This window comes from Dermacentor albipictus, chromosome 1, assembly GCF_038994185.2.
Source record: "Dermacentor albipictus isolate Rhodes 1998 colony chromosome 1, USDA_Dalb.pri_finalv2, whole genome shotgun sequence".
NCBI lineage: Eukaryota > Metazoa > Arthropoda > Arachnida > Ixodida > Ixodidae > Dermacentor > Dermacentor albipictus.
Genome location: NC_091821.1, coordinates 96,789,424 through 96,813,140, shown reverse-complemented (window position 1 = coordinate 96,813,140; position 23,717 = coordinate 96,789,424). Strand labels below are relative to the sequence as shown.

General features: G+C 48.1%; 1 protein-coding gene across 4 annotated transcripts in view; it reads right to left on the bottom strand.

Moving 5' to 3' along the window:
* The window catches only part of noc (no ocelli), a 184,768-nt gene that overhangs the window by 98,026 nt on the left and 63,025 nt on the right, over positions 1–23,717 (bottom strand). For all 4 annotated transcript variants that reach the window (XR_011507976.1, XR_011507977.1, XR_011507975.1 and 1 more), the window contains exon 2: positions 14,756–14,804. The gene's annotated coding sequence lies outside the window, so the exon portion shown is untranslated. The remainder of the gene's footprint in view (positions 1–14,755; positions 14,805–23,717) is intronic.

Sequence of the window (23,717 nt, the reverse complement as noted above, 5' to 3'; positions counted from 1 at the left end):
CCAAGGCTGCCATAATGGTTACATAGTTTTCAATGACGTCTTTTGTCATCGAAAGCCTAGTTAGAGTTCCGTTGTCGCCCTCTATAAATTGTTGTAACGCCCTAACCATAATGGCGTTCGTTACCAGTGTAACAAGGAAACACTCTTAAGGGTTCCAGGGGGGGGGTTCCTGGTCCTTCTACATCAACAGCGGCCGCTCCGAGAAAGCCGTCTAGTCACCCGTGGGCCACCGACAGCGAGGACACTGTGATCTACTCAGCGACTCAGTGATCTACTCAGTGATGAAACCTCGGATGAAAGCGACTTCACGCCCGTAGCGAAGCACAAAGCAAACAGAAGACTTGTCAGGACATCTCCTTCTACAAGTAAGGCAACCTGTGATCCCGACGCGAAAGCCATCAGACTTCACAATTTTATTTGTGCCTGTGGCTGCTAGCGGCAATCTAAACCGGATCAACCGCCAAGCCACATCTGTATCGCTCGAGGCTTTTGTTTCGGGTCAGATCAAAGATGTAAGGATCAACGCCCGTAAGAACATCCTCGCTATAGATGTCACAAACCGCAGCGCGCTAGACATTCTGAGCAACGTTAAGGTGCTGGATAGTATCAACGTACGCTGCTATAAACAAGACGATTATGACTCTACGGCCGGCGTTGTGTATGACGTAGATAATTCCATAAGCGATGCTGACCTGCATATGCTCATCAAGCCGGCGACAGAGGGAATTGCCATATTGCAAGCCCGTCGCCTGGGAAACTCGCAGTGTGTGAAGCTAACTTTCAAAGGAGACAGCCTACCGCCACACGTCAAGGTCGGTCACTTCCGACACATAGTACGGCCTTTTGTGCCGAAGCCGCTTCAGTGCAGGAAGTGTCAAAGGATAGGGCCCGTTAGTGTGGTTTGCACAAATGCATGCTGTGTGCTCACGATGCACTGGGTCACACAGTTCCGACGCCTGTCGTGCAGAAAACCAAAAGTGCGCCAGTTGTCAAGGCTCTCATGATACAACTTCAAAGAAGTGCCCACGTGTGAAAAATGAGGCGAAAGCCTTGAGGAAAATGGTCAGGAATTGTTCCTCGCAAAGGGAGGCTGCCGCTATAGGGTACGACGTCGACGTTCACGTCGCCGGCGATCTAGGAAACCCGCTATTATTGCTAAGGATGCACCGCGTCCACTGACTGTCCACAAACTTCCACATACAACTAGCAATAGCAGCAGTGAGTATCCTAAGCAGAAAGTCTCCAATATCATTGCCTCATGCGAGGAGTGGCCGCCGTTGCCATGGCTAGATCCACCAGCGGAGCGACAAGATGTAGCACGCTCGCCGAATCATGCTTCACCTTCTGGCAGCAACCAAGACGACGACAAACAAGTTGTCACCATGATTAGGGCCCTTATGAGCACGCTACGAGTACTACTGACCGCCATACACACTCCGGCGGCTTGAGGCGCACTTCAAATACTGGATGCCCTGAATCCGGTACTGTCCGGTATTGAGAAGCACCATGGCTGCTCCTCTACACTCGTTCCTTAAAGAGGTCAAGAAAGCGTCTATCTTCCAATGGAATGTCAGAGGCATTAAATCCCGCATTTCGGACTTTCGTCAGTCTGTTTTTAAGAACGAATTTCCGATAATCGTCATTTGTGAACCAAATATTGACAGCGTCATCCGCCTATCAGAATATGAAGCGTTCATGTCTGCTACTTGTAGTGACCGCAACAAAGTCATCGTTTATACCAAATGCGACTTCACGTATGTTTTAAACCCAGTCGCACCTGATGACGACAATCCGTACGTATGTTTTGCCATAAAATATAGGAACGTCGCACTCACACTCGTAGGTGCCTATATTTCACCTTCGAGTCAATTTGACAACGCAAGACTAAGTGCAATTTTAACAGTGACACCTGGACCATGGGTTATTACCGGCGACTTCAATGCGCATCATCCACTATGGGGAAGCTTAAAGATGGCTTGTCGAGAAAGACGTGTACTATCCTTCGCGTCAGACCATGACCTCTGCTGCTTAAATGATGGCAGTCCCACATTTCTGCGGGGATTGACATACAGCAGCTGCCTGGACTTAACTTTTGTTTCGAGATGCCTCAATGCCAATGTGAAATGGTTTACGGACAACGAAACGCATGGTAGTGACCACGTTCCAACATATGTTAAAATCGACGGCATACGCAAATCACACTCTACTAAAGTTCTTCATCACATCGACTGGCCTAAATACACGTTCCTCATGGGGAAGAATTGCCAAGAGATCCAGGACTGTCTACCTGGCAACATCGAGAAGCTAATTAATGCCGCTGCTCAAGAAGCAACAAGAGCTTATCGGCCTATTCCTGAGTTTTCTGAATTCGAAGCAGAATTGGAGCGGCATCGAGCAATCCACCGTCGCGCGGAACGAAGGTACTGGCGCACCAAGTCCATCCACGATCTAAGGGAGGCGAGACGCATACAGAAGAAGATACAGCGTCGGATCAACTCCCTGCAGTCTCTGAGATGTAAAACCTTCTGTGATTCCCTTCATCCGCATAAACCCCTGTCACATATATTGAGAACGGTGCGTGGTCTTCGAACATCACCGCAACAACGCCACCCCTTCAAATGCCTGGCTCCCTACCAAGGTTGCAGAGAGATCGACGTAGCCGAGGACTTCTGTCTCAAGGTTGCTGGTCTACCACCATCATTCGCTACACGTTATCCTTGTGATGTTCCAATCTCGCAGGATTCTCGTATGGACAATCTGTTTTCCATCGAGGTGTTGCAGGCGGTGTTGGCAGCGTCCAGACGTTCCTCATCGGCTGGGCCTGACGGGGTGACAGACGCAGCTCTTGGAAACCTCGGTCAAACAGTCCGGCATGCTCTTCTAGACGTGTACAGTAATTCATGGCGTGAAGGAGTGGTTCCTGCTGCATGGAATTCCAGCCGCCATGTGCCTTTGGTCAAGCCAGGTAAATCACCCCTAGACTGGGCGTCTTATCGTACCATTGCTCTGGCCAGTTGTCTAGGAAACGTGGTGGAGAGGATGCTGCTGACGCGTCTAGAGTGGTATCTAGAACACTACAGGTTATACCCTGACGCTATGGCAGGCTTTCGACGCGGACGCTCTTCTGTAGACAATGTCATCGACCTTGTCTCGTCTGTTCAGCACGAAAAAAGCCTAAGGAGGCTGTCAGCGGCAATGTTCCTGGATGTTAAAGGCGCTTATGATAACGTAACCCATCGAGCCATCCTAGACGCTTTGGGCAATGTCGGCCTAGGGGGCCTTGTTTTTCGATGGATATTCAGCTTCTTGAAGGACAGGTCATTCTTTGTGCAAACAGAGGGTGGTGCGTCATCAGAACACAACACCTACCGTGGCGTACCTCAAGGCAGAGTCTTGAGCCTCACTCTATTTAACCTCGTGCTCATCGACCTGGTTCATACCCTTCCGCAATTCATCCATGTGTCGATCTATGCAGACGATATATGCATTTGGTCATCAGGAGCGACGCGTCTCCAGGTGCGCGCCAGACTTCAAAAAGCGGCCACACTAACATCAAGTTATCTTCGAGCGCGAGGTCTGGAGGTGTCCTACGAGAAAAGTTCTATAGTCGCTTTCACGCGCAAAGCAATGAAACCGTACGTTATCAGAATTAATGGACAGCCGATTGCCTACGAGAAGACGCACCGCTTTCTAGGAGTGATAATAGATCGAGACCTCTCCTGGAGTCCTCATATCTCCTACCTAAAAAGGAAATTAGTCATGATAACCCACGTGCTCAGATTTCTTGCGAGAAAATCATGGGGTGCGTCTGTGAGCGCGATGCTCCAACTCTATAACGCACTGTTCCTCGGTCTCCTGCGCTATAGCTTACCTGCACTGGGTGGGACCGGTAAAACCAACCTCCGTGCCCTTCAGTCTGTACAAGCTCAAGCTCTGCGAATTAGCCTTGGTCTTTCCAGATGTGCATCCACGGCAGCAACAATAGCCATCGCGCATGACCACCCCATCGATACGTATCTTCAAGTAGACGCTTTAAGGATGCATACCAGGCACTTCGCCAGACTTCCATCGCATCATCTCGCCTCCCTTGCTGCCGCTCGACATCGTTCAGCGTTTACCAGGATTATTGCCGCTAACCATGGAACTTTAGCGTCAAACTTCACGCCTGCAGCATGACCATCTCTACCGCTGGGGTGCATCCATCCACTCCAGGCTCTTCTTGTTATACCCGGTATCAGAAAGTAAACGGAGATGTCGTCTTTCGCCCTCAAACAAACCGTGCTTTCATTCCTACATGACAAGCACAAAGAACGCATCCACGTTTACACGGACGTTCTCTCTCTTCTAAAAGTTCAGCTGGAGCAGTCGTAATTCCCGCAGAATCTGTCACCCTCAAGTTCAAGACGTCTCACATTACATCATCGAGGGCTGCAGAACTCGCAGCTATACGTGCTGCTCTGGAGTTGATTGGTCACAAATCATCACATTCATGGTCCATCTTATGTGACTCGAAGGCAGCTCTCCATTGTCTGATGTCCCTTTTCAACCACGGACCAAATGTGCAACTAGTCGCAGATATCCGATTACTCCAGCATCACGCAATCAACAAGGGACACAACATCATCTACCAGTGGATACAGGGTCACTGCGGAATTTCAGTAAACCACAGTGCGGATGACGCCGCCCGATCGGCCCACGATGGTGCCCATGTTAAACCGCTGTCATACGGCTGTCAAGAACAGATGCAGCCACAAGTCTTCGCTCTCTCGCCCACGAACTTACGCAGAATATGTGGAACACCAGTGAATTCACGAACGCACATCTCCACAGATTGGATCCACGTCTGCAACTCCGTCTACCACCAGGGTTACCGCGAGCAGAAGCAAAACTTCTGTGCCGCCTGTGGCCCGGCGTGGCATTCATTCCGCGTTGGAATGGCCGACTGCCCTACTTGCGACGCCTGCGGCTGCGAGGAGACGATTGAGCACCTCCTTTGTGACTGTCCCGGTTACAAAGTGCCAAGAAAAGTGCTCGTGACCGTGCTTGAAAAACTGGGCAATCGCCCCTTTACAGAGGAAAAAGCTCTAGGACACTGGTCCAGGCGGGCTTCGGCACTCAAGGCCTTAAGGGCTTTGCTGAAGTTTTTAAGGACATGCGAATTGTGCGAGCGTCTTTGAGTGTTGTAGCTCGTAGTATCGCATTACTGTGTCCATTTTCCAGGTTCTTTTATTTTTTTCCTCTTCTTCTTCTTTCTCCTTTTATTCCATTTACCCCTTTTCCCAGCACAGGGTAGCTAGCCGGTTCTTACACTGGCTACCCTCCCTGTCTTTTCTCCCCTTTGTCTCCCCCCCCCCCCTATAAAGGTGTAAATCTTTTTACAGTGTATTGTTTGCCGGGATCTCGATGCAAAAGAATAAAAAAGCCAATACTTTCGAAGAAACGGCGTAATATATTAAGGTATGGAAGCCAGTTTCGGCAGCCACGGTATCATGCTTTTAAAACTCGGCTTTCAGATTCTGATGACAGTACGCCTTGAAACGCGATAGCAGTCGGAATAAATTTACAGTTTTCAGTAGACGAATATATTCTAGCGCAAAATTTCAGATATATAAAGCCACTCATTAGGCCCCACGATTGCCCCTACTCATGACTTTATTATTAGTAGTAGTATTATTGTTTTTGTTGTTGTCGTCGTCGTCGTCGTCGTCGTCGTTGTTGTTGTTGTTGTTGTTAAAGTGAAGAACAATGGGCAGGCAGGCCACTTTAGGTTAGGTTATCCCAAAGATGTTTCAAAGAACTGGCTAATCCTTCGTCAACCACAAGAATAACAACAATAAGAAGACAAAAAAATATGCGGATTGAAACGCGCACGTTGGAATCAATGTCAAGGAAAGCTCTAAAAAAAACGTTTAATTAAACGCTTTACAACTAACGGCGATGCGTACAGTTTCGTTTACTTTCATTCTATGGAACGTGTAATGCCCCGCAATGCTTATGTTTATCCACCACAATGGTCACAACTTTATCGACAGGCGTCCGTGCATAGTGAACAGAGTGCTAGGACTGTGGTCGTGCCCTGATAAGCAGAGGCATGGCGTGAGTACCCGGGGCGATTTTCTTGTGGAAGATAATCTTATAGACTACCTATAGGCAGACATAACTGTTTAGTTTTCATCGCATTGTGCTTGCTTTTCATCGAGCTGATAACGCGGTCGTGTTCTCCTTACATGTGCACGAGGAAACTTGTATCGACTCTCTCGCTTCCTGTGCAATGGGTGGCCGTCCTATAGTTAGTGGAGGGTGCTTTTGCTGATGGTTCCCGTAAAGACATTCTTTGTGCGCTGGTGCTCGTGCGTATCGTGCGTCCTGGTATTTCCTTCTATCTTTTCCTTTTTTATTGCTGTTTGGGCAAGGAAATTGAAATTTTGAAATAACCTTCTGTGGACGTAGCCTACCTTCTCATGCTTCCCTATTTTATATTTATGCGCTACATCACTCACAAGCTACGCCGAAATGCAAAGTCCAAATCAGGCGAATGCGCACTAGCCTACGCAGCCATGTCACGACGACGAAGGCGATGATGCGTGTCGAGGAAGGAATAGTAATGACAGGTGCACGCACACAAAAGTACAACGCGTATCAAGCAACATTTACTTGTGCCGCGGTGACACATACCCATTCCGGAAGATTGGCCAACAATGGGCACACATCCAGTGCCACATACCGAATGGCCAAATCATAGAAAATAAGGTAAATCAAGTAATCCGTTAAATATTGCCACGTCTGCTCTATGAGGGCGATCAACGACAAGGATGGGTGTTTTCGCGGACTCCGTCTCGTAGTGAGCCCGTGAGGTACCTGAGTAAATAAGTAAATAAATAAATAAATAGTGTCGAAGATCCGAAGACAAAGATGCCTCTACGCTTGATCGCTTAAACCGGCTGTTTTAGTAATGCCTATCCTCGTCTCCGGTTTTCGGTGCCACCGTGACAATATGGTTCCCCATTCCATTGGCAGGTCGGCGTGTTTTAGAAATACCTGTGAGCCGTCATTATATGCTCATATTATATCCAGGATTTTTTTTTCTTTTTTTTTGCGCAGCACAGGTGTGCGAATACTTGTAACTTATATATCAGCCTGTTCCCTGGTACTTTCATTCGGCGAGCAGATATGTCCACAAATATACCCGTCGAGATGCTGAATGACCTAACGATGCAGCCACGCCAGGCCAGGAGGGTGAGCAAAGAGTTCAAACAATTGGTTTTACCCCCTATGCGCGGAGAGAAAGAGCGTGTGTGTGTGTGTGTGTGTGTGTGTGTTTGTATGTGTGTGTGTGTGTGTGTGTGTGTGCGTGCGTGCGTGTGCGTGCGTGCGTGCGTGCGTGCGTGCGTGCGTGCGTGTGTGTGTGTGTGTGTGTGTGTGTGTGTGTGTGTGTTTTGAAAGCGCAGTGTCACATCAAAGTTTTCTGACCTGTGACCTCTCGTGTGGATGACTTTTTACACGCAATAATGTGCTTGCCAGCGAACAAACAAATAAATATATATATAACTTAATGTATGTCATGATCAAGAAAGTAAGAGTGATGCACAGAAACCACGCAGGGGGAAAGAAATGTACTAGGCTTTATTATAGTCGACAGCAAGCGATTCTTTCTTTCTTTTCTTCACAGCAACACTATGTGCTCCTACTACTATGTGCTCCTTAGCAAATAGATCTGACTGCATCTTAGCACATCAGTTAGCTTGGATATCTGCCTAAAGGAACTGGCATGAGCTACCCCCCCCCCCTTCAATTTGGGGGCCAAAATAATGGTCTCATATGCTGGGCATGGGGCGATCGGTCTTCCTTGCAGCGCGCGCCCATGCGATGAACGGAACGAGAGCAACACGAGCTAAAGACAGAACGTAAGGGCGATTTTTGCTTTTGCGTCTTGCCCCCGATCCTTTGCGGAACGCCATACTTCATTTCTTGCCTGCCTACTTCGCTCATCTTTAATCTTCCAGTTTTCCAGTCTTCCACACGTCACTCAGTGATGCGCGCCCTGGATGGCTCCAAGCTCGCGCGGTCCCTTCAGTCATCCATCGTTGATCACGCGAAAGACTGGAAATTGACAGGGGGGGGGGGGGGCTTCTCCGTCCGCGGCGAGCTCGCTTTTCGTCGCTATCCTCGCTTGCTTTCCCGAAAATCCTGGCTGGTGTTTTTGCTTTCCTGTCTTCGCTGCGACAGTTTCTCGCACGTCGTTATATACACCGCTATGGCCACGGCGGCGTGGCTGCGGGAGCCGCGTCGGCGAGCCGCGACCAGAGCGACGCAGCGTCGGCCGAGTGGGCGCTGCTCGCGGGCCGGGGAGAGAGCGCCGACGTGAGAGGGGCAGCGGCGACACATTCGATGATATATCGCTATCGTCTGAATCTGCCGCTGACAGAGACGGATGGTCAGTTTAATGAGCTCCGGGAGATGCTGTCACAAAATCATTCTTCTAGATTAGTCCCTTTCCCTTTTATTTGCTTCTTCGCGGACTTCTCGCATTTCACTCGCTCTCGCCCTCTTCTCCCACCATTTCCCTTTCATTCGGTCTCGTCCCCGCGCTCAGCTTAGAAGTCGTCTCCGCCGCCCTCTCTCCTTTCTCTGTCCGTGCCGTGATGACGGCGCGACGGCTTTCGCCCACTCGTGTGCACCGAGTGAAGGAGGGCTTTCTTGCACACGGGACCATAGCTGCCGCCATAACTGCGGGAGTTCCCTCAACGGACCTACTACGTACTACTACAGCTCCCGCCGCTTCTGCTGGATGTGGTGACTGAACTGAGTCATTTTCGCCCGCTCGGAGCGAAAGCTCGACTCGCGGGATGATCGATTGTATAATGCCCGGCTTCCCGCCGATTTCCAAACGGCGGCCAGCGCGCTCTCAGCTCCAAAATCTTCGACGGCTCGGTTGCCTGAGGCAGCCACGTGGACATCTGGTAGCTTTGATGGTGCCTATATCCTTCCTCACTCGCGATGAGGGGTTATCCGTTTCGACGTATCATTGTGTCGATCTCGGCTTCTCTGGCCAACGCTGGCGAGGCAACGAAAAGTTGCGATCTCGCCTCCAGCCGTCGCGACGCCCACTCTAGAGCATGCTGTGCCGGTGCTTCGCCGCTCGCGATCACCGGCTGGGTTGTGGCTGTGCCCCACTTGTCTCCCGACGTGATTGCCGCGTCCGGCAAGGGCTGCTATCTTAATCTCCCTAACACTCTGCCGTCTTGGCCGAACCCTGTATTCACATCGATGCTCGATTATACGCCGTGAAAGCTTTCAATAATTTTTTTTTTAACCGGGGCGCGTTACTACTACTCCAATTGCTAGCAGTTTTTATCCCCTTCTTAAAGAGTGACCACCCGTTGCAAATCTCATGTATAACTGCGCGTTTTACACCATGTCTTCCTTTGACGGAGCGACGAGCCTGGCGCCCACTCCACAGGCGCTGTCCTGCGGCGAGTAACGTCTTTCCGTTTGGTATCACCAACCGAGGTGTTGAGCGGAGCAACAGGGAGCACTTCCAAAGGTGTTTGCGCTAATATATATATATATATATATATATATATATATATATATATATATATATATATATATATATATATATATATATATATATATATATATATATATATATATATATATATATATATATATATATATATATATATATATATATATATATATGTGTGTGTGTGTGTGTGTGTGTGTGTGTGTGTGTGTGTGTGTGTGTGTGTGTGTGTGTGTGTGTGTGTGTGTGTGTGTGTGAACGAGAAAAAAGGAAACCGAAGGGCCCGATTTTTATTAGTCACATATCATAAGAAGCCAACCAACAATGACTACAAGGACAGCATCAGGGACATTACTTTTAGTTATGAATTGAATTAAAGCAAATTACAAATACAGCGAAATGAAAGTGGATCAAAAGACATCTGCGCCAGTTGTTTATTCATCCCCTTTCATTTCCATGTATTTGTCATTTTCTTTAATTCAGTTCAGAACTACAAGTAACGTACCCTATATGCTGTCCTTGTTTGTCGGCTTCTTATATATATATATATATATATATATATATATATATATATATATATATATATATATATATATATATATATATATATATATATACGGTACTTGTCATTCTGGTGGTAAACTTTGGCGTCACCTGCAGTGACCGGCTCTAGTGTGTGTGGCCTGTATTACGTGTGTTCTGCTAAATTCCTTGAGATTTGTCATCTTGCTGTTTCCTTCCTTTTCCCTGCTTTTCTTCTATCTTCCATTTCTGTTTCATCCTCCTCCTTTCTGAAGAGTGGGTAGGCGTCGTGCCCTTTCCGGTGGTAGTTACCAGCCTACTCCTCTCTTTCACTTTCCTGTCTAGTGTATATATGTTTTCAAAACAAGTAATAATAATAATTTCAAGAAATCTCCCAGGTGTTGCTCCGCCATGCCGTCTCGCACTTAATAGAATTTCAAAGCATGGCCTCCACAGTCATGCGCGCGCCGTCCCTAGTCAGAGCAGTCACTCAGTGACGTGCGCACACATACTGTTGCATATAGAGGGACAAACGAGAGACCACATACAAGTGCGTATACAGGCGCATACTTAAGGCTGTCACAGAGCGAACTTGTCACCTTCAACGTATGGCACGTACACACGAGGAGGGAGGGGATTGGTCATGGTTCGCAATGGAAGCGTACTATAAAGTCCTTGCTTCCTGGTAACTTGTTGGTCAGTACTACTTATATTTAAATAATAGTTATCACAAGTCATTTTCTCTTTTTTTTTCTTGGAAAGCATAGCGAACATCCGCTCAAGGTTACGTAGTTGTCGTCGTCGTCATCGTATTCTGAAACATGGTAGGCCTGCTCTTCGTCAATAGCAGTAATTGTTCAATAGCAATATCAAAGTGGCGTTCAAGTAAAGGATGTAATAGACCGCAGGCGCATGTGGCACGACGAGGGTATGGTATTGAACTGGTCGGTCTTGGTATCTTACTCGTATAGATACCACCATCCCACCTTTTAAACAAATTGTTTCCGTGCGATGAAGAAGTTCCAGGTAAGGAGGTTTGCTGAATAGGGAGGTTAGTTCCTGCTGGAGCACTTTTTCTGTCTCTCTTTCTGTTTTTGCGCGGAGGGAACTCGCTGAACACGCATCCGTACCATACCTTACCGACATGCGCTACATAAGGGCGTTTGCAACTTCGAGGCGCCCCCCGCGGTGCTCGACGTCTTTTCTCACAGTATTCTCAGGCTTGAAGCCCTACTCGCTTCCGCATTTCCGAAGCTGTGGACAGGGCCCACTGTCTGGCGAAAGCACCGTTCCCAGTCCACGGTGTGTAGCGGAGCGAAGGAGCGCAGTGTGTCCTTGCTTAGTCCGGGATTCGGGCGTGCAGTCGCCCGCAGACTTTGAAAGTGAGCCGGCTTGTCCGGCGGGGAAAGAGAAGGCGCCAGCGTTGTCTACTCGTCAGGGCGGCGGGGGTCTCGGAGGAGGCGCCTTCCAAAATAACCCTTGCTCCCGGAGGAAGGAGGGCCGCGCTTCCGGCCCCAGCGCGGGGGCCCCTGATGAGCGCCGTAATGACGCCCGCGGCCAAGACGGATGACGGAGCCGAAGGCCGCGCTGGTTGTCGGCCCGACGGCGGCAGCCGACGCCCCGGGGCTGCAGCCGAGCGCGGATGATGAATGGCGCTGGCGCCAACGCGCCGGCCCTAATTGCCCGGGACCTGAGCGATGAAATTTAAATGATCGCCGTCTCCCTCCTTTCTTCGCCAGTGTCCGAGCGCGGGGTTCTCCCCCGCGTAAGTGGCGGGGTGTCGCATTTGTCAACTGCGCCCCGTGGACAAGCGGCCGCCTGACCAGTGCGCACATCGCACGCTGGTGGCATCGCTGCTCCCGCTTCCTGCGCGCCTCGCTCGTTACGGCTACACAGCTCTCGCGCGAATGTCAGCACTTGCGTGAGGTCACCAGGCGGCTGCGACGCTGCGTCGTCAGAACACGTGTGGGCTGCCACGCCGCGTCAGAGATGTCCGCAGCACTCTCCGAGATGAGAGCGGCCCACGTCTCGCGATTTCTCACATCTCCTAGCGTTACTTGGAAAGCACTAAACGCTTGCGTAACTCCTCTCCACGTGCCCCTACGCTTGCTCTCTACGTCCCCATTGTAACTATACTGACGTATCTATGACGTTTCTTTTGGTCTCTTTTTATTCACTGAAGTAAGAGAAAAGGCACAAAGGACTACTCTTTCCTTGTAAAGCCTCCGTTACCAATTTCTGAGCGTGAGCTTTCGTTTGAATAGTGATCTGCGAAAATTTGTCGTGCTGCACTGAGAGGGTTGAAAATGCTCGCGAAGCGTAAGTCTTCGCTTTCTGGCGAAATTAAGCTGTTTTTTGTTTTGTTTTGTTTTTTTTTTATTTACAGTTCGGTCATGCAAAGGAGGCACAACTTCTCGGCTACTTCCTAGACGTGTAGCAGTGGCAGAATACGGTTATAAGAATGGTGCAGGTTTCCAACAGAAGCTGCGCAGTCGCCAACAGAAACGCCTTTGCTCATGGCGAGGCTATGCGAGTCCTTACACTATTAAAACTACTGCACTCTGTTTCATAAAAAATTTTCTGTAAATGAAAATTAACTGTTGCAAGAAACGTTCTTTTTTCCTCGAAGCGGCAGCATTCTCCTTGGAAAATTGCGTCGAAACAGCTCTGCATCGATGTTCGCTATCCTAAAGGTTACTCGAAAACCATCGATGCGCACTAACCTCTGCTTCGAACAAAGAGCTATTTTATACGTCAGTTTAAAATTTTGCTGCAAATTAGAGCGTTGGCTGGTGCGTGCTGCAGTGACCTAGCATCCAGCACATGGTATGTAAGGCCGCATATTCCCCACGAGCTTCGCCTTTCACTCTTTGTTCACTCTTTTAATTGCCGAACGCTTATTACGTCATGTGCTATTGCTCAGGTATCTGTCAATGCACTGTCAAGCAATGTACAACCAGCGCTACTCTACGCTTGCTCTGCCCAAACCGAATTTAGTAGACACTTTGCACAGCATCAAATAGAACGTGCGCGTGGTTACGATCTGTCGTAAGGGAGATGTGATTGCAGTGGCCTGGCCGCAAGTACTTGCGCAGACTGCACGTATGTCCCAAAGATAAACTGTTCATTGCGCCCGGTGTGTTCACATGACTATCAATTTCTAAACATTTCCGGTGATGAGTCCAAACACATTAAAATAGAATTTTGTTGTCAATGCCTAGTTGCCCAGAGCATAACTCATACTGGTGTTCGTATGTCACGAAGAAACAAAAGAGCCATCACGCCGTCGGTTCTGAAATCAGTATCCGCGACGTCAACGCGTCTCATATTCGTGTGCGGCTCATATGTGCGAACATATGTAGTGAAGCTGTAGTATATGTTGCACCCTCACGTTCAGAGCGGTTCAAATGTTTTCTGCGATACAGAACGGAGAGGCAGCAACGTTTTGTTGCCTACTTGGCACCGATGTCCCACTGCAGTGTGCACACGCATGGCTCTACCACCCGGGCTTTGGCTCGCCTTTAGTTGTTCCGCGCAGTTCAATGAGGTCACAATGTGCGTTAGGGCGCTGCTGGCCCTTCCTACAGGCAGCAGCGCGAATTTAAAAGTGTAGAGCAACGACTTCGCGACAAAGTTTGGTGCATCATTGTAGCCCTACGTGTGTCTTGTCCTGTCTTTCGTCCTTGCCTCCTAGGCGCACTTACACGCCTACAATTTTGAACCAACTCGCCCAACTAGCTGTGTTGTCCTAGGGTATCATGTGCCTGCGTTATGTAATTAAGCAGGACGGACCCATACTTTACGCAGGATGCTAAAAGTGGGACTGACACGGCAGAGCCTAAGTGCGCCACGAAGCGTGTGTTTGCGAAAGGGCGCTGCACGGGACTGACGAGACGGCGTACGCGTAGCAAGGCACTTCTTCCCGGCGGCTTCTATCTCGCGCCAACAGCCAGCTAGCTGCAAAGCGTCTGTACGCACGGTGTCGCCCAGGCGTTTATGTTCGTGTCACTAGTGTATTCCCAAACCGCCGACGACAGCGCCTGTGTTGCCACCTTGTGACAACCGGGTAGTCCTCCTTCATTATTATTTCTTTCTTCCTCTTTTACGAGTCATCCCCACAGGACTCATTCATACGAGTGCTCGAAAAGACGCAGAACGCTCATTATAAACGTCCACAACTCCTTCGAGACAAGGTGTCGTCTGGATGCGCGTGCTGCGCTGTATATACATGCACCCTTCGACCGCACGCATTAACGGCTGCAGAAGCTCGTGCCATTTCCCTGGGGTTGTTGAGCATGTTTGGCACATTGCGTGTCGTCGCTTTGGCATTCAATAACGCGACGCCTATGTATCACTGAGACCAGCCGTGTGGAATGTATGTATGTATGTATGTATGTATGTATGTATGTATGTATGTATGTATGTATGTATGTATGTATGTATGTATGTATGTATGTATGTATGTATGTATGTATGTATGTATGTATGTATGTATGTATGTATGTATGTATGTATGTATGTATGTATGTATGTATGGCGCAGAAAAGGAGTGGGCTGTTCCATTTGATGTTTCCCTTTACAAACCTTGGCAGAAATAATACTGTGCGTAATTATGCTAATTACATTCTAGTGAGAACATCTAACATGGTTGGGACAGGCAACAAGCATACATATAATATAAACAGGTCTAAAACGCAGTCTGCTTACCGTTAGAGGTATCAGCCTGATGACTTGCAGCCCAATCAACCAGTGGAGTCTGCACAATGTCAGAAGACCTGAACGTCAGCAAATGCACTGTCAGAGATCGGATGCAGCATACATATAGGTACACACACTCAGTTTCTGACTCTAGCGTATACTCCGAGTAACCGAATGGTGAAACTTTGCGTCAAAACAGGCATGTATTGCCAGTTTATCTACTATGTCCGGTTCTCAAGCACCCTTGTTCTCTGATAACATCGTTCCACACTCTTTCATTGCATCGAAGTGCATCGCAAACCACTGGTACAGGTTATGTTTCATTCTGATCGTGCATTCGTTGAATTCTATATTGTCACCCGAGTTCATCTATAGCTCAGGAGAACATTCATTTGGGCTAGATGGTGCATACTTGAATTAGGAAGGAACAGCGCCAACTAAGACGATCACAAGAGGGGAGAACGACACAGGACAAGCGCCAACTTCATCTAACTTTATTCATCGAAATTTCAGCAAATATAGGCAGCAAATATTTCCTATATTTGCTGAATTTTCGATGAATAAAGTTAGATGAAGTTGGCGCTTGTCCTGTGTCGTTCTCCCCTCTTGTGATCGTCTTAGTTGGCGCTGTTCCTTCCTAATTCATCTATAGCGTCCGGGAGAGCTGGCATATAGACGGTACCTCGACATGCGAATATTGATGTGGATTTCTTAATTGTTTAGTGAATTCAACGAGACATTAAAGATTGGTTCTCATGGACTGTTAAATGCTCAGATAACATTTACAACGTACTTATCAACATTGAAACTCATTTGACAAAAGTTTTTTGGAGAGAGCATGAATAACATATAGGAGTCGGACAATTCAAGACAACCAGAAGGTGCATGATGCCGCGCGTTAAACTTAACTCTATGTTCCACTGGTTCATATGGCGCTGTAGGTCTCATGAGTTCCGCCGACATAGGTGCTGCGATAGCAATTATGCGGACGCTCGTGGCGCATTCACTCAGTCGGCGTCGTCGCCATTGTCGTGCAGTCCCAACGCTGACGGCGCATGCGTGACTCGCGCGCAATGGTTTAAAGGGCCCCCAGAGACGCGAAGTGCGCTTGGCTTCAAAAACGACGAAGCGAAGTGAACGCACCGTTAACTGTACGCTCAATCGCGTTGGTGGCGTAGCGTTGTGCACCTGTATACGCACACTGTAAGTACACTAGCATGCGAGCTGAGCTGCTGTGCGTATGCCTTGGTCAGAGCAGTAAATGTCAAGCTAACGTTATCTAACAGTTCACCGGAAGCTGACTAACGCCGATGCTTTTCCGTCGGTCCTATCTCGTGCACCATCGAGGTGCGACACCTGAACGACTAACAGCGCTCATCACGCCAGCGGGGTGAGACGCCTGGTGTAGCTGCCAGGGCGCTGTTCCCTCTGCCCAGCAGCGGTTGCCTTGCGTGCGGAGTAGCACCAACATGTCGCACCCGCGTATAGCTTGAACACAGTCAGAAGAGTTCAAGCCCAACGCTAAGCCTTGTTATCGCTGTCAATACTGCCAGATTTTGTCGAACTAATCAAATACTGCGAACAACATATTTCTAACTACATATATGGCACAAAGGTGCCGTATTGATTTTATTCGGGGGAGACTCAATCCCGAGAGCCCTTTTCCAAGCTGCACACGGGCTTTTGACACATTCAACATTAACAAATTTTCCATATCCTTTCAGGGACTGGGCTAAGCTGAACGTTTCTACTTTCCGTAGAAAATCTGTTTGAAAAGACTCTATTTCTGTAGTGCGACAAAGCATATTCGATAGAGGAACAGCACGAAAAGACGAAGGAGAAGAAGGGGAATACACACCAGCACTGTCTCACGACTGAATTCGTTATGAAGAAAGGAACATACATATATACCTAAAGAAATCAAAGGTACGTACGAGTACATCACTGTGCATGACCAAAAGGAATAAGACACCGATTAGATTTCCCCAGTATTATTGCAGTCGTTAAAATGTATTAGTTCTGCCTCAGGTCCAAAGACTGAGTGCTAACGCAAGACGCACCATTCGCTTCGATAGCAGCAGTCTCAAAGATTTCCCGTGCACAAGAGTCATTGTAGCGTTTGCGGATCGTGCACCGTGAAAAATTAGGCTCCTTAATACGGCACACATCACATTCTCTGTAGTGTAAGGCCAAGTTGCTGCCCGTACCGGAGCGAAGGCTACAGGCGCGGGCTCTTAAACGATCGCTTAAACAGCGACCAGTCTGTCCAATCTAGGAGTGTCCACAGGGAAGAGACACTTCGTATACACCACTCCAGCTTCACACTTGACGAATGGTGTCGCATGCTTGTTCTTGTGACAACTGAATTCTTAATAAATAATTCAGTTGTCAGTCAGCGCTGGTGTTTATAGCACTATTGTCCTCTGTCTTTTCGCGCTGTTCGCCTGAGGAGTATGTACCGACTAGCCCAAGCAGCCACAGTGTGAAAAAGCATATCCTTCGGTGTAAAGTCCGGAGTCCCTCAAGGCGGTGTATTTCTATCGTGATATATTTAACGCGTTCCTGGCAAAGTTACCAATGAGAGAGAGAGAAGAATAGGGAAAGGGAGGGCGAGTGGGAATCGTTCTATGAAGCGCATAAAAGAAACGCTTGCAAGTCTGTACCGCAAGAACAACAGAGTAAAGTGAAGCTGATGTGGCAGAAGTCATGCTTGTGATAATGGCGTACACCACACAAGATAGAACAAGCCATTAGCAGGAAGATTTTACAGCAGTATGGAAGAAGTAATAAGAGAGCAAGATGTTAACTGCAGAGTTGTCATCCCAGGGGACATGAACACCCTCTCAGAGTCAACGACGAAGGCATAAGCACTAAAACTATGAAGACGGATGCTGGATATAGATTTCTCAGTAACGATTCACTTGAGGTTGGTTAACTCATTTTCAAATAAAACAACAGAGAACCTCGTCCGTTACAAGAGATGTCAATAACGTCGATAGTTTTATGTACTAATGAGGAGGTACGTTTGGATGATCAAAGGCTTCATGAGCCATCACACCTCAACTCGGCGCAATGCAACAGTTAATAATCATCATGGATTCCGAACCAAGAGCGTACTGGCTACCATGAAGTAGAAAAGGGGCAATGTGGAGTAATGTGATCATGGTGGTTCCTAATTCAAGACGTCTGATCAGTAACAAATCCAAGTCCGGGAGATGCGCAGCTGGGAAAGAAGTGCTAGCACTATCAAAAAGCGAGGAAAAGGAAGTTTTAGAAAAGGCCATCCGCGAGAACTTGAAATGTACAGATAGTTACTGGTAAAACGAGGTTTATGCAAAAACATTAACGCGTTTCTAAAGGCCTAAGAAGCGCAAGAAATAACGCCACTTCCATCAAGGAAATCAAGAAAACTGGCGAACTGCACAAGAGATTCGCCAAGGCTCCTATTTCATGCTAAGTGTCTTGCCTAATTTACTGATGGGATTTTAAGTACCGAGAGATCGACATAGAGGAAAATGCAGAGTTATCCAGGGTTGAACTCGGTACTACTATAGCTACATTGAAGCTATCACGCTATGACGAACGCCGTAGTAGGAGAAACCCGCTTATTTTAACCACCAGGTTTTTCTTAATCCGTCCGTAAACCTGTTAACAAGAACATTTTCGCATTCCGCCTCCGCCATAAAGCGGCCGCCGAGGGCCGGAAATCCCAACCGCGTAGAAGGCAGGAGATTAGACAAAACACCGTGGATCATATGTACAAATGCGCTGCACAGCCGTTGCCTACTAAACAGCAGCGTAGTATTCGAACCGTGAAATAGGTAATTTAAAGCATTCGCTGTGGATGTCGGTTAGGTCGGTCATGACCAAGAGCCAAGAACTGTACGTTCCTGCAGCCTATGTACAAAAGAAACGCGCGCAGCAACATTTCATGCACACATAACTCAACGTAATCAGCTAGTACCTGCATTCACAAACATACTTTTACGCATAAGTGCCTTCCGCGATTGGAAATCACAGAAGGGATCGTGTCGTTATCGCGCCGATCGCTATATCGTGAGTAGTGGGTGTGCCAACCCCAACCAACGAGGGAACGCTCTCACGTCATGAAGGTTTTGTGAACAGGGGCCCATGTGCTCGATCATCTCGTCAAAGAAGCCTCACAGACACACTTCCCAAACCGGGTTCATAGCCATACCAAGGCCAAAATTATGAGTATTTTTGTCACAAACGGTGTACAAGTGCCACGGTAGGGATGATCGGGCCGACAAGGAACCAGTACACCGGCTCCACATCCGCCATGTAAGCGATAGAAAACGTCCCGTACAGTTGTTGCCATGACTTACACCTCATATATGCTGTAATTGGCTTCGGCCGCCAGTTCTCTCCTAGCTGTGTCTTAGCCTTAAACGTTGCGTATTCGTCAAATCACTTTTGCTCAGTTTCCAAGTGCGAGGAGAAAAAATCGCCAAGATAAAGTAGACTAAAAAGGTATCCGCTACAACCATTCCTTCTTAGACAATGCACAACGTTGCGAATATAGGAAGAAGGCGGGCGGGTGGATATTTCGCCCATGTAACGCAAGGAGGCGGGGCTGCTTCGCCATGAAGGTACCGGCGATTGGCTCTGGTAAAGGGGTAAACGAAACTAGGCCAGCCTCAGTAGAGGTGGCGATAATACAACAGATATTTCCTCCAGTTACTGTAATTCTCAGAGAAAATTTGATTGTACTGCAGATGTTTTTTGCCCGGTGCGCTCGTCAGTGCCCTTTGCGTCTTCACTCTCTCGTCATTGTCACTTCTTTCTTTTCTTCTTTTCTTTTCCCCAGTGCAAAGTCCGTGGCTAGAGGAATGCACCTCAGGGGCCGAACTCTCTGCCATTTACGCCCCCCCCCCCGCCCCGCTAACGCGATAACGCTGATCAAAGGCTCAGCAGCTGATGGGACGAAGTGGAAAAAGCTCAACAAGAAAGACGCATGGTCTTTAGACAGAACGTAGACATCCTCACTACATTACGGCCGTAATTTCTTCTTAGTTATCGCACCCAGCGAAGTAAATGCTCAGGTACAGCGCCGCAGATCCGCCGAAAGTACGCTGACGTTGTTGCCGATTCTAATTATCACTAACTAACTTAAGTTTTAGAGAAATAGAGAAGAAATGCCCGGGATAACTTCAATGTGAAACACCTACTGAAACGCTGTGTTACTGATAATAATTTTTGCGGCAGCATTTTTTTTTCTTTTGTAGCATCACGAAAAGTTAATATGTCCAAAAAAGAAAGCACGAGTCATGCTGCCAGGACACCCAAGGGTAATATTCCGGTATTCCCGACAAAGCAATTTTATTCCCTAATAAATTTAAGTGACGCTTCAGTATGCTACTTCGTCCCACCGTCAGTTGTACAGTGCAAAGGCAAGCATAGAAGACACTGTTCGGAAGGTTCGCATGTATAGGAAATTATCAGTGCTTTGATGGAGCTTATAGCTTCAATGAGTAGCCAACCAAGACACTTAATCTGATTAGCTCCTCTACCTTTCACCTCTTGTTTTCCCTCCCTCCTCCTGCCCTTTTTCTTGCTTTCAAGCACCATTCAAATTTCAGATTTCCACTGAAATCGAGAAGCTTGGCCGTTTTTGTGCATCACTTTTAAGCCGCTTCAGCTCACCAAGCACTAAGAAGATATCTATTGATGGATGAGTGTGCTGATTTTACGAAGCTGTCTTCACTGATCTTTGTCACTATTCAGGGCAGCACGTACAACGCTAAATTCGTCAATGGGATAGTGGAGCATGTATAACTTGTCAGCGCCCGCCCCACATCCATTAATTTCATTTCTAGCTTCTTGTTCTATTGCACACGCCGAGTGGCAGTTCGGTAACGTACTTATTTTTCAATGCTACTAGTTCAGGCTTTCTCCTCCAGGTACCAGTGCGTGAGGATTTTCCATCAAGGCAGTAGCGCGCGCGCTCGTCGTATTCTTTTCAGGTTATCTTCTGGTAACTATTTTTACGCCCCTCCTAGTTATATGAGCACTATAATTACGTACTAAAGAAGTAATAAATAAAGTCACAGTTTCGCTTGCAAGGTGAAGCATCGATTGCGATAGCAAATTAGCATACAGCTATACGAAGTAAGGATAGTAGTTTTATCCGGCCGTGTAAACTTTTAAATATTCGCTTACTAGCTAAACTTGGACACAAACATGGCCACATCTCATTCGATGAACGCAGAAACTCCCTGTCAAAACGCTGGAGTGACGAAGCGCGGCGGCTGCAGCGAGCCAAGTGACCTTCGTGCTACCTCTCGCTTCAACGCTAACTAAGCGGCGAAAACACAGCCCACACGAAGCTATCAACACTGGGCGCACTCTGTCCCCATCGCACATCGCTTTCAAGATAGGGCTCGCGCGGCAGCGCCATACGCAGCAGTCGCCGCAGTAGAGCACCTCCCCCCCCCCTCTTCACTGCCTCCCCCCCCGGCGATTGAGCCGCCATCGTCGGCTCACCCTCGCAAGCTTTCACTCGCACATACCGCATACGGCGCGCGGCGACGATGTTATCGCCCTTGGACTTCATACGGCACATCACGGTGACGACCACGACAGAAATGCGCCTGAAATGCCCATATGCTTTTATCGTAATAAAACGGACGCATGATTATCACTTGAATGCGTTGGCATTCATTCTGCACGTGAATAATTCGAATTCGATCGCGTCCGTAACCATATGGTAACATGGCATGACAGTGCGTAACATTCACCCTTCTTTCGACAGAGGTCGTAACCTTCCTATTTTTTGCATTTCTTCAGCTGCAGGCATTCTGTGATGTTGTGCGAGATGGCAGCAATCAGAAAAACAGGGCGAACTTTTTATTGCGGTGGCAATTATATGGACATTCCAAGTCCATTTCTGCCGTCGGCGTCACCGTGAGGTTCCGTATAAATGCAATGGCGATTAAACTGTCGCCGCACGCCGTATGCTGTGCGTGCGAGTGAAAGCGATTTAGCCGGTGATCACAGCTAAATCTCACACATGCAACGGCGGAAAGCGGGGAAGAAACGCGCCGTCTTCCGTTGAGTTCAAGATTTCGAGGGGAGGGCAGGAAAGGGGGGGCGCATTTTACTCCGGGCGACCTGAGGCTATTGTGTCTTAAAAGCCATCTGCGCTGTTTTCGCAGCGTAGATCGCGTTCATGCGAACGGCCGCACGAAGGTCCCTTCGCTCGCTGCTGCTACCGCGTTTCCTCACTACAGCGTTTTGACAGCGAGTTTTCGCGGTCATCGAGTGAGATGTGTTTGATGTTGGCTTGTGCGTGTGTGACACTATGCTTGTTAATTTAGTTAGTATGCCTATGTTTACAACTTTGTACGGCCGATAAAACTACTATCATTACTTCATAAAGCTAGCTGTCCTCTAATTTGCTATCGCAATCGATGCTTCGCCTTTCGGGTGAAACTGCAACATTTATAAAAGCATAGCTTCTTACACGAAAATTAGGCACTCATATTTGTGTTTGTAACCACTTGATCACGTTGCACGTTGATGGTTCTAACGTTCGGACTTTTTTCAAATGTTCCAATTTGACTCACTCTTCTTTGAATCAATGCAGTCCAGTTTTCTTGTATGCGCTTAGCATTCTCTGCGAGCTTACGCTGATTTCGTGTGACTTTCAAACCGTTTCCGTCGGCCGACCCCGAAGAAAGCGCAGCATAACATATGTTGAATTCCAATGGTAGATCCAGATGAAGTTTTTCTGCTCTGTATGGAGCAATGTTATTCCAATGGCAGAATGGGAGCGCCAGTTGTGTGTTCCAATGGCAGATTGGGACCTGCCGTCGATCTCGGATCGCTCCGTGGAGCGAAAATATTTGCTCCGCCGAAATCAGCAGATTTGACTAGAAGTCCGCGTGACGTATTTCCTTCACCCACCTCTGCTTCCTGTTACGGTCACTTTTTTCCGGTCGCGGGCAGCTATAGACAACATGGAAAACATGGTCGCTGCGTCGCTCCGTGCTCTTTTGTTGGTGCTCCTAGATAGTGACCGCTCCGACGATACTCGGACGACGGGGCACCGTACAGCTCAAGGTGGTACTAGTGCGAACAAAAAAGGCAAGGTTTGGGTACGGGATAGTTAGTATTCCATGGTATCAATCGTCACTTACAGCGCATACATAGACGAGGGACACAAAAAGGACGACGAAGACAAGCGCTGTGCGTTTCTTTTCGTCGTCTTGTGCGCAGCGCTTGTCTTCGTCGTCCTCTTTTTGTCCCTCGTGTATGTATGCGCTGTGAGTGACAATTGATACCATGAACAAAAAAAGCCCTTCTGTGCAGTGTTATTTTTTCCCTAGATTCGCAGGCACTTCCGTCTGTCGCGACCTGTAGCGGAGCAACTGATTGCGAGATTTGATGCTTCGCTGGCGTGCCCGTCAAGTAGCCACGGCGGAGTGCCCACAAAATCTGCAGAAACTCACGTGCTGACTTTCATATGGTGAGTTTACTCATGCTTACGTACTTTACTTGTGCCCATTTCTCGCAATGTTTGTTGATTGAAAAAAAAAAGTTTATTACCTGATCGCGGAGGTCGCCATCCAGCTCACCTGGGAGGCGAGGCATAAACGCGCTGCTTCTCGTCGAGAATGCGCTTGCTAGTGTTGCGAGGTGGTCTACGGTCTACGGTCAAAGTCTGTCACCATGATGGGACGTAGATTAGGCGCTGCAGCCCACCCGCGTTGTAGGCGCGAAACAATGGACCCGCTGTAACGAAGCGTCCCGGCCGCTTGCGCTACAGCCGAATGCCGCTTGGCGTTTCTTTCGCAGTTACTTTTTCTTCGTGTATTTTTCAGGGTTATTGCGTAATCGCTTCTGCATTGAAGCAGGGTGGAAATGTTTTTAACATGTATACCTTCCGTCTACTGTCTCCGCTACTGTTCACAGAAACTTCATAACTGGATTATCAAACGTTTAAGTGTTT